Consider the following 11,434-nt stretch of genomic DNA (forward strand, 5'->3'; position numbering starts at 1 on the left):
AGCACATGAAAGCAAGTCCAGGCATCCACTGTGGCTTCACAGTGGTCCATGGCTCTCCTCTGGATACCATCTCTCCCCAGTTTCATGGAGACCTTTTTGAGGAATTAGACTGACAAACAAAAAAGATACTCATCTAATTGATTTATGATCTTCCCAATGTTTAGACACTAGATAATTTTATAGTTGATACAGTGGTTGATTTAGTCTTTGTGGATGTGTTTTGTTAAGCACAGGTTTAGTCATTTTCCTGGATCTTTGACAGCATGGCTGGGCATCCTCCCAGTGTGTGTATTGCATGCGTGAGTGCGTGTGTATGTGTGTGTGTGTAGGTGTGGGTGTGGGTGTGTGTGGTGTGTGTGTGTGCGTACGTGCAGAAGACACGTGATTGGGACCTTTAAAAATAAGAAAAGCACACAACTGCAGGAGCTCTGTCAACCCCCGTACTGATTAATTGCAATGCCAAACAGCTTTATTCTACTTAATAAGAAATTAGATCACAACAGGGATTTGCAGAAATTACCTTGAAATGTTTGTATGTTTGAATGATTGAACAATTTGTGCTAAAAATTACATTACCCAGGTTTGAATCCTAAGCTTGTGAACAAATGTATGTTGGGCTAATCAGGATCCCAGAAGGAAAACCTCCCAGCTCTCAGCCTGGGTAGACGGCAGGGACAGAAGAGATTTCAGCTCTCTGCCTGAATGGCTGTCCAGTCCTGTCTGGATGGCTCTTCTACTCACCTATCTGGAAGGACAGCTACATAGTTAGTTTGGGACTAATCAAATCTTAATACTCAACCCTGGATAAACTCAGAGCCTGAGACAGCATCACTTAATTATCCACCAATGTTCTTTATTACACATGCATCTTGCCGGCTTGTGTCAGAAACAATGTCCAGTTCTTGAAACCCATGTGCTTTGAATGCAGCCATGGTGCTGGAAATTGAAGATGCCCGCTCCGTTTCGCTAGAAGATAGAGACCTAGCCTCGTGCCTGGCTCCTTGAGCAACTTCTAAAAATCTTTTAAGTCAACCTTGTGTTTTAGTCAACAGGGGAGGTTTGACCTCTAACCTCCCAGCAACCACCCGTTCCATTATTTATCTGAGGGAATCAGTCGGTTTTTTGTTCTTCTACGAAAGTCCCTGACACTGGGATATTTTTAATAGCGGACATTTTTCATTCTTGTCACTGTGCCTTTTGAAAATGCAGGTATTTTCATACATCGTGTGGCTAATGAGTGGAACTTCAGAATCCAACCTTTGCTCAGAACCTGTGGAAGGCAGCTGGTGAGGACCGCGGAAATTAATTATTGAGCTCCTTGTTGTACTCGCCTTTCTGTTTGATATTCTCCAGCACAGACGGAGTCAGACAATTAAATCACTCCTCCCTCTGCTGAGTCACAGTGCTCCCCATCTCTTATCCACTCTGGAGGCTGGTTCCAGTCTGTCCACAAAAGGCCCATGTCGGGAGATGGGGAGACAGAGACCATAGGCAAAAAGACAGGGCATTTCCTCAAAGTGGGGACTTTAAAAAAGCCTCCACAAATGTCCCCCTGGATGGTTGCTTTCTAAAATGACTTTCAGGCCCATTTGTTGCCAGAGTCTCCCAGGAAAGATACAAAGGCTGAGGCTGCTGCACTGTCTGCCCAGGACCTCAGCTTGCCATCCATGGGGAGCTTTGAACCCTGTCATTTCACCATCTCTTCTTGTTTCTCAGATAAATACGAAAGCTTGAAGTCACTGGTGAGGACAGTCAAACCAATTAATTTGTTTTATTGAACAATAAAGCTGTCATTCTCTAAACTAGGGTGATTACATCTAAATCCAGGACAGTGTGTCAGCATGTCTGATCACATGATCAGAAAGTGTCATGCATGCATGTGTGTGTGTGTGTGTGTGTGTGTGTGTGCACGTGCACACACATTTGCCCTTACACACTGGGTTTGGGTAGTTATTTTGTTTGAGGTGTACCAGAAAAGAGAACAGGGTGACTCCTTTAAGCTCTAAGAAAATGACATTTGAGTCCTTCCCCTCTAGGGTGCATTGATCATTCTGTTTAGGGATCATGTGTCCTCTGAAAGACTCAGAAAAGCCAGTGTTTGGCAGGTGCAGTCAGCCCTGAGGATTCATGGGATGTGTGTCTATGGCGTCAATATTCTAAAGCTCTGTATCTGCAATGGGAGCATGCACAATTTCTGTTTGCATTACTCTCTAAACAAGCCAGTGTTACAACTGCATGAAGGAAACCATTGCAGGGCGATCAGGAGTGACTTTGGGAGTATGGGGGTTGAGTAGAATGCATGCATACATTTACATCAAGTTACATGTGGTTCCTGTTGGAGTCTAGGCCCAACATCCACCTAAAAACTCCACTAGGAATAGAGAAGCTGGACCTTAGAGTAGCCAGACTCCCCTGTTCTCCTGATCTGCAGAGGATACTTAGTGCCAGACTCTGTTATAGGGTCAGAAGCCAGAGTTCCAAGGTTAGAGACCAGCATGCTTTGCCACCCACAGGGTCTCCCCCAGGATGAGTGGATGCTAAACTTTCTGGCTGGAAGCCAGAATTTCTTCATAATTCCATCAGGATGTGCCAATCAAGCTGGGGATTGAATTTCAAGTGAACACTCGTTTCTCATACTCTGAGGCTGGTTTTGAAAGATTTTCAGATCAGTGATCTTGCAATGCAGTGACACTCATACCTACCAAGTAAATGTTGCTGTGTATAACCTGGAGGAGAGCAATCAGTTTCCGGAGAAAATGTATGATGACCTAAGCTTGGAGGCCTGTCCCCCCAAGAGGGGATCCTCTCATTGTTACGGCCATCCTTTCCTTGTTTTGTTGACTACAGCCTTGCACAAGTTGGATGACGGCCTTCCATCACTTACGTCCTGGCTGCTAGCCTTCACTTTGCACACTGCTACTCTGTGACTCCCAGGAGCAACGTGGTGTGGTTTTCTTAGCACATGGCACCCAGAGCCTGCTGAAGGTGGAGAATTCTGATACTGTGCCTTGTCTCTCTACAGGACCATGCCCAATATGATATCACTCCCATCCTTACCTCCTTGATTCTTCTTCCCACTGCCCCACACTTCAAGCGAGAAAAACAAAGAATTCACTCCAGACAGGCACAGGCTTGGTGCCATGCCTACAACCAACTCACAAACCCTCACGCACAATACTGCTTTTCATGCACAAACACAGGCAAAGGATATCCACACCCAGGCATTCCCACACTCACTCATGGACACACTTTTGTAAATGCACACTCTCGTGTGAACCTACTCTGTCACCCACTGTTTTCTGTTAACTTACTTCATGCCCCTTTCCATACTGCTCGTCTCCTACCTCACCCAAGTTAAAGATGTGGCAAGGTGCTGGAAGCCAGAAGATAGCCAATGCGGATTTATTAGAGTAATATGTGAATTCAGTGTGTATCTTAGCACTGGACACAAGGGCTGATCAGGAGCGTGCAAAGACCTAGTTGATGCCCCCCTCAGGTCTAGGTGAGTTGGGGATCGCACCAGTTGTGCTCCCAGTGTAGGGAAGGAGGCTGTAACCCCACCCCCAGTATGAAGTCAGAACTCTCAAGGCTCCTGGCCTTTAGCCCTTGTTTTCAGTTCACCTTTTCATCTTTGCTTGTCTTTCCCTATAAGTAGAAGGAGAAAAGAGGGATGTAGACTAGAAAGAGAGAAAATCAGAGAGCTACTAACTAACACTCTCCTGCTTCCACTTTTCTACACACACACACAATGAATATGCACATGTGAGTTTGTACACATGTGTATACACATACATCTTCTAGGCAGGAAAAATAGTGACTTTCTTTCCACAAGGAACTCCCATCCGCATCTTTTCTTACCTCTGGAATTAGAGACAACAGGGATCCCTGTCTGGAGATGGCACTAGGTCAGAGAAAGAGCTACCTGTCACATGCAGGGATCACATCTGTGAAGCATAGCTGCACAAAGAATGAGAGGGAGCCAGAGGTATCTCTTCTTCCAAGTTTCACATCTGCCCAACTGTCATGTCCCCACCCCAGAAGACTATGTCTAACCCAGCCGCCCTCTTTCTTGAGACCAGGTGAGAATCTGAGGTGCTGATGGTCACAGGGATGGCTTTGTGTCCTCTAAGACCATGGTGCTCTGGGGTCAGGAACCTCGGCATGCTGGGTTGCCTTATGCTGTCCCCCAGACACCACTTCTCTTGATGCTTTTGGGACTATGCTGGCATCCATGGCCCAAAGAGAATTCAGTTCTGTTGCATCAGAGAAAGAAAACATCAAGGCAAGAGATTTAAATTGTCTCTTTCCGTGGGGTGTGCCGGCTTCGTGCATATTTAGCTACAGATCTAAGCCTTGTATTTAAATGTATCATCTGGACACAAAGATGATGAAAGGGAAAGTTAGAGCTGCATACTGTTGTGATATGCATGAAAAGAAAAAAAAAAGCTACTGCTGGTCAAGCTGCACTCAGCACTGTTCATGTTATTCCCGGTGCTGCTGCAGATTTGGGTCCTCAGAAGCATGGTTGAGCAGGGCAGGCCATTGTCCCATAGGATAGCCCAGAGCTGCCTTCATCTTGGGCAGTAGGCCCTCCTCCCAGGCTGCCTCTGCATCCAGCGTCCTGTCACCGGGGTGAGAGGAGTTCGCTGATAGAAATATCAAGAAAAGAGGTGATGGAACAAATTGAGAAATTAAATTGTAATAAATTACTGAGACCAGATGGTATTCTTCTGAGAGTTGTTGAGGAATGAGGAGCGAAATAGCAGGCAACTAATAAAAATATATAATTTAGCCTTTAAAGTGGCAGTGGTCACCAAAGCCTGGCCAGTCGCAGAGCTGGCGTTCCGGGGCAATCACAGGCCACCGATGGTGTGGGAGCCTTTTAATTATTTTTCAGTTGATGCCTCAAAGCCATGGCACATACAGAAATTGCCCCTGAGTTTGAGCGTTAATAACTCAGAAGCAATGATAAATGGTTGTGTGGAAACCACGCCAAATTATTTATGTTCGAAAGGAAAAGCAAACAAAACAGTAACTAGGCAACTCCACAAAAGTTCCAACTCAAAAATGTGTCCAAGCCATGTATGCACAGAGGTAAGGCATCATCGAGGGAAATACTCAGCTGGACTTGTTGGGTCCCCAAGTACCTGGTCCCCAGCTTCCCACCCATGTTAGCCTCTGCTCCCAGCATCTCTGTCAGAGTTTTATACCTAATACCCTGTTCTGCAAACCAAACACATTTTTAAACAACAGGGCTGGGAAGATGGTTCAGTGGATAAATCACATGTGAGTGAAAGGATCTGAGGCTGAGTCCAAGACCCAGCTGGTTGCAGTGAGCTTCTGAGATCCCAGAGATAGGAGGTAGAAATGAGAGGGAAGGCTGGAATGCTTACAGGCCAGCCAGTTTAGCTTACTCTACCTGGTGGACAAGGAACAGAGCCTGTGTCAAACCAAGTGGCAGGTGAGGGCCAACACACAAGGTTGTACAGCATGCCTGTGTTTCTATATTCACACACACACACGCACACACACACTCACACTCACACAAACACACACAAACTGGCTGAAATACTTGTGGTGAATATGACCAAACATTAACCTTAATGTACAAAACAATCATCATGGATCAGGAAGAAATTCTGAATATTCCACTTAACAAATGGGCAAAGGATATAAATAATTCACTAAAAGGAAAACATATGTAACTAAAAAATGGGAGAAATAAATGCTCAGTGTCAACTAGATGTAAAAACATGAAAATGTGCACAAATTTTAAGATACAATTGTCTAACCATGATGTTAAGAAAATCCTGATGGGCAAAGGATGCAGTTAGCCCTTTCAAAGGATGCTGGGAAAATGTGTGTTTCCATGACCTTCAGGATATTCGCTTGACAGGAAGTTCCAAGAACCTTAAAGTACTTGGGCAATGGAAGTCACAGTCTGGAGATAACCAGAATACAAGCACATGATTTCAAAGCAGAGCTGTTTCTGTGAAGAACTCTCCATCATGAGAGCATCACTATGCTCTCACTGAGCATGGGAAGCTAGGAAGTATGGCCTGTCCGGTGTGTGCCACATTAGCCAGCCTTTGAAACTACTAAAAGCTTGGGACAAGGTTTATGTAGTAAGTGTTGTCTTGCAAGCATGATGACCTGGTTTTGATGTCCAGCACCTATGTCAAGAAGCTCATAATCCCAGTCCTGGGGATGGGAAGATACATGGATCCCTGGAGCTGACTGACCAGTAAGCCTAACCCGTTCATCATAAACATCAAGGCAGATGAGAGATTCTGCCTTAAAAAGGATAGGAATCTAACTAAATTACTTTTTAAAAAGTAGATTGCACCTAAGGAAGGACAGTTAAGGCTATCCTCTGGCCTCTACACATATGTGCATGTACACAATGCACATACATGCACACACCTGTACTCACAACTTACACACACAATATTAAATAAAAGCAGATAAAAAGCTTGCCATGCTATGAATCTTCAAAAGTGTGAGTTAAAGCATTCTTCGTGGGTATCCCTAGGTGGTTCACGTGTAGACGAGCCTCACTTCACTACAGTTTTCTTACAATTTACTCTCACTCATGAATGTCAAGAGCAGGTCACTCTGGCTCTAAGAAAATCAATTTGACCAACCAACTCTGATGCCTTCATTTTCCACTTCCCAAAGCAAACTAAACCATATGCTTAATGAGGCTCTTCAACTCAGAAAGATTAAGCTGTTACCTAAGTCAGGAGCAAGTCAGCCATTGAACCTGCTTATTGCATCTAATGGCAGCACCGTCTTCACCTTGCTGTCTTGATTTTCCCTCCCATTTAGCAAATGCTCACTAAATGCCAGGTGTTCAAGTACATTTTCAAATAGTGAGCCAAATATTAGCCAAATGACACAAACCAGGATCTACCCCATCTATAGATGTGAACAGCCTAGAGGGTTCGTGGCAGGCCTATGTCTACACAATTCTTGGTACCTAATGGCCATCTCCAGACTTGGGCCCTTTCATCTACACAGCATGTTGAGCATTCTGGATTTCATACAGAGTGTTGTGCTAACAGGTAGGAATGAGAAGGAGAAAAAAGTACAAATTATGTAAAAGGTGCCCAATTTCACACAATGTTGACAGATTCTTTGCACACTTCATAAGGGCTGTAGTACCCAGTGAAGGACAAGGGCATGTGTCTCTCTGTTAGGAGACCCATGCCTGCTTCCTCTGTGCCTGGTACTCCTGAACTAGGAGAGACAAGCCACAGAAGCAGAACCTGGCCTAGACACAAAAGGTACATCTAACCCACACCGCAAAAGAGACTCCCACCAGGCATAGCTCTCAAATCATGTTCTCCAGGGCTTTTCCCAAAGAGCTCTGCTTTGGATTTAACAGGTCATGAGGGCTGTGGTCCCACTGGCCTCTTGGGGAGTTTGCACGCAGCCACAACAGAGCTGAGTGATCCCCTGTGAGGTCCCAGGCCTGGACACAGCTCCAGTCAGGACACGTGTCACGACACTGCTGGCTGCAGACTGCCAGCTCCTGTCTGGTGGGTCGATTAGTACAGCCGTCAGGTGTCTTGCAACACAGGGTTTCTCTGCTGCTGCCCTCCCATCTGATAGGTAAGCATACAACTAGTTAACTCCCTTCTTTCTTTCTCCTTTTCTCACCAACTCCGCTTGAGGCAATTACAGCAATCCTGCATTTGTCAATCACATCCATTCGTGCATGGTCTCCTGAAATAATTATCAGGTGAGTGGCATCTCTGTGCCTGGAGAGCCGGCTCGGAAACCACAAGCCCCAGAGTATTAATTACTGAGCACAAAAATTTGCAGAGAAGCAAGTCTTTTAATGGTAGAACTGACGTAACATGATTGTTTTGATTTTTTTTACTAACATGACAATCATTGCTGTCCCCCTGGTCATCACCACAGATCAGCGCGAATTATCTGGGGAGGCCATTATCAAGCCGGGTACCATTTGATAAAATGAGGCGCATGCTTCCTGGCGCGATGTTTGTTGATTTTCAGAACACAGACAAGCCTGAGAGTCAACAACTGGAACTAAAGTGGACTCTGGCAAGCAGGCCAGAGGGGTGCTCTGGCATGGTGGAGCAAGGCTTTGGTGGCTCCATTTTGCTGCAAGATACACTTTAAAGAAGGTGTTTCTTCCTTTCCTGCAGCTGCACTGCTCTTGGCAGCCCTGTTCCCGTTTCTGGGGAACGCGGGACATCAGCATTTTGTCGAGTTTAACATTAAAGGCATGGTGCGTATTTTCTGAGCTTCAGTTCACGTCATCAAAACACATGTGTTGCATGATGTGCTGAGGCAAGCCTGTAATCCCAGTACCCAGTGGCTGAGGTACACACACACACACACACAAAGTCACTACAAGTTCAATGCTAGGCAGGACTTCACAGAGAGTTTCAGGCCAGCCTAGACTACCAGACCTTAAAGCCAAAACAAAACCATGAAAATGCCTGTCACAGCACTCTGTCCTGGAATAGGAAGGAAGGAAGGAAGCTTTGTTCTGAGTTGTATGCTGTCCTCTTGAACAGAAATCCACTCAGTAGGGGGGAAAGCAGAGATAAAACATCAAAAGAAGGTTCCAGAATCTGTTCAGAGACTTGTGTGGAGGAGACTGCTTGGAGGCTGGCTTCTGTTGTAATCAGTTTCCTTCTCTGACCTCTGCCTCATACAAAATCCTTTCCCTTACTTCTCATTGAGAGATTCTGTCTCCCTCCCTCCCTTCCTTCCTCTCTCTTAATATTTCCTAGGCTTAAAATAGACTCTTATTCCCTGGATGCTAATCTTACATTCCAGAAAGTCAGGGTCCCATTTAGCTGGTCCCCAGGGTGCTTTCCCAAATATCCCAACTCTGTGGCCTCTTTCTTTCTTGGGTTTTATCTTTCTTGGGTTTTTAAGGGCCCAATACAAGGATAAGATGCAAGGGGATGCAAGAATGGGCATCTCCTTGCCTCCTTGCATGCAACTACCAAGCAGTGTGCTGGCTTCTTCTGAACAGCATCCCTTTATCAGTCTCTCACGAGAAAATCTGGGGCCTTGCTCAGCTCCAGATACCCAGAATCTTCTCCCTCCATGTATGAATCACAGCTGCAGTTTTTGCTAAAATGAAAGGCATGGCTTTTATTTTATACCTTTGGTCTACTTGTTAGAACTTCAACACAATTTAAACTTTTATTGGTTGTCTGTGGAATGTTTTTACTAGAGGACAATATCTTTTGGTCCTGTGTATTCATTATCTTCTAAGAGTCAGCCAGGTCCATCAGCCATGAAGCACCCTCTAAAGTCCCCAGGCTCAGTGATGTTATCTAGTCAGCCACAATTGGGGTTTAATGGTCACCAGAAGTGCAACTCTTCCCAGGGCAAAATATAGTGGCTTCTCTCAGTGTCAGTGGCTTCCACGGGTGGCTCCTTTCTCATTAATAGGTGAAGTAGAAGCCAGGAGGGGTCATAAGCATTCAGAAGGAAGGGAGGGCACAATAACTACTAGTGTCTTCTCTTTTTTTCCTCTCCTGTCTGCAAAAGCTGAACTAGAAAAATCCAGATCTTGGCCTATTTCATACGCCCATGCAAAACATGTGACCCGTAAATTCAGCAAACACTGAATGTGAATCTGGGAGATTCTATACCTACTGAAATGGAAACACTGCCTAGAGGGAAAGCGTCAGAAGCTTGAGCCCCACAGTTCTACCTCCATGGCTTCACAAAGGCAATGGGGCGTGCTGATTGGACTCTTGTCCATGAGCACCGTAGACTCTTACTGAGTGACAAAGGGACTGTCACTCTCCAGCCCCATCAGGCCCCCAGGATCCCAGTGCTCTTCCTGCTTTCTTCCTGACCTGACAAGGGCTCTGTGGATGCCTTGTCTGAGCACCACAGTGAGTCCTAGTGTCCCAGTCCCTCAGACATGCTGGTCCTGTAGCATTCTATAGGGGACATCATGCTAACATTGGTTGTAAGAGACCATTTAGGCTCCCTTTGAGATAGGCTGCAGGTGCAATGATGATGTAACTACCATACCTGCAGATGGCTCTACTTGCCCTTCTTCGCCTCAGCTCCTGGATCACAAAGCGGGACCTATATACATTCCATCAAGTGTTTTGTGACCTAACAAACCTGGGAAAAACTTGGTTAATCAAAAAGATGAAATGTAGAGAGACCTTTGTAGGCTTTTACTCTGAGTCCAGTACTTATGAATCACATCACAGATCCATAGAAAAGGAACAGACACACGTAGCCCTTATATTTAGCCAGACCACACCTATAAGCAACATCACCCGTGTCATCTGAAGTCCCTAGAGAAAGCTTGGAGGCCACTGTATCCGTGGAGCCTGCTGACCACAGAGGTCTTCAGCGTAGCTGCACAAAAGCCTTAGCACCTACCAGAAGGCATGGCTGCACACTTCTCCAAGACTGGCTAAAGGGGCAGGCTCTGGGAGGGCAGAAGATGCAAAGCTCCATGAAGACACAAAGAAGAACAGCTTATCAATAACTTTATAATGATTATGCATTTCTGTTATAGTAAAATTCATCTATGTTGGAGCAAATAGGACCTAACGTTAATATCAGCTGGTTCTTTTAAATTTTCTTTTAGTGGCTCCTAAAATTATCAAGATGTATAGGTGACCCACATAGCTTCATTCATTCATTCATTCATTCATTCATTCAGAGACAGATTCTCACAATGTAGCTCAAGTTGGTCTGGAACTTACAATTGTAGTTCAGGCTCGTCTCAAACTCATGTTCCTCTCCAGAGTACTGGGATGCCATATGGCATCATCTTTTTATCGGACAGCGTTGGTTATGAATATAAGCCTACTGTTTTCTTGCCCATTTACAAACTCACTCAGCTCAATCTAAAATAGGGAATCCCAGATCCTTCTCACCATTACCCTTATACACTCAGTAGCAACCAGATCTTTGCAGGTACTGCCCTGCTAGCTTCCTGGAAATGAAGCCTCTCCTCCTTGGGGAGGACTCAATAGAAGCAATGCGGTTGTAGAAGGGGAGTGCCCCAGTTCCTGGTCTAAATTGTCCTACCCAGACTTCTGATGCTCAGGCTGTCTCAGCAATGTCCATGCAGAAGGCAGCAGGCTAGACAAAGGTGTGTTGTCTGTGTGAACAAGCATACCTCCACATGGATTCCTGTGAAACCTCTACAGATGTCCTTGGAAACACAGCTTTCAAAGTTAAAGCCTGCAGATTGTAATCATGGCAGTGTATCCAGGGGACATTGCCAAGAGAGGTCTGGCCTGAGCATAGCCTTGTGGGAAAGAAGTCAAGGTTCTCTCTCTAATTCAGAATCTTGCCCTGACTAATGAAGAATAGGGTGAGAACAGATACAGATTAAAGCCGAGGCTAGGACTAGCTGCAGGATGGCCCCAGGGTAATATATCGTGGACAGCTCCTACAGCCCTCA

Source organism: Mesocricetus auratus, unplaced genomic scaffold, assembly GCF_017639785.1.
Source record: "Mesocricetus auratus isolate SY011 unplaced genomic scaffold, BCM_Maur_2.0 Super-Scaffold_4256, whole genome shotgun sequence".
Lineage (NCBI taxonomy): Eukaryota > Metazoa > Chordata > Mammalia > Rodentia > Cricetidae > Mesocricetus > Mesocricetus auratus.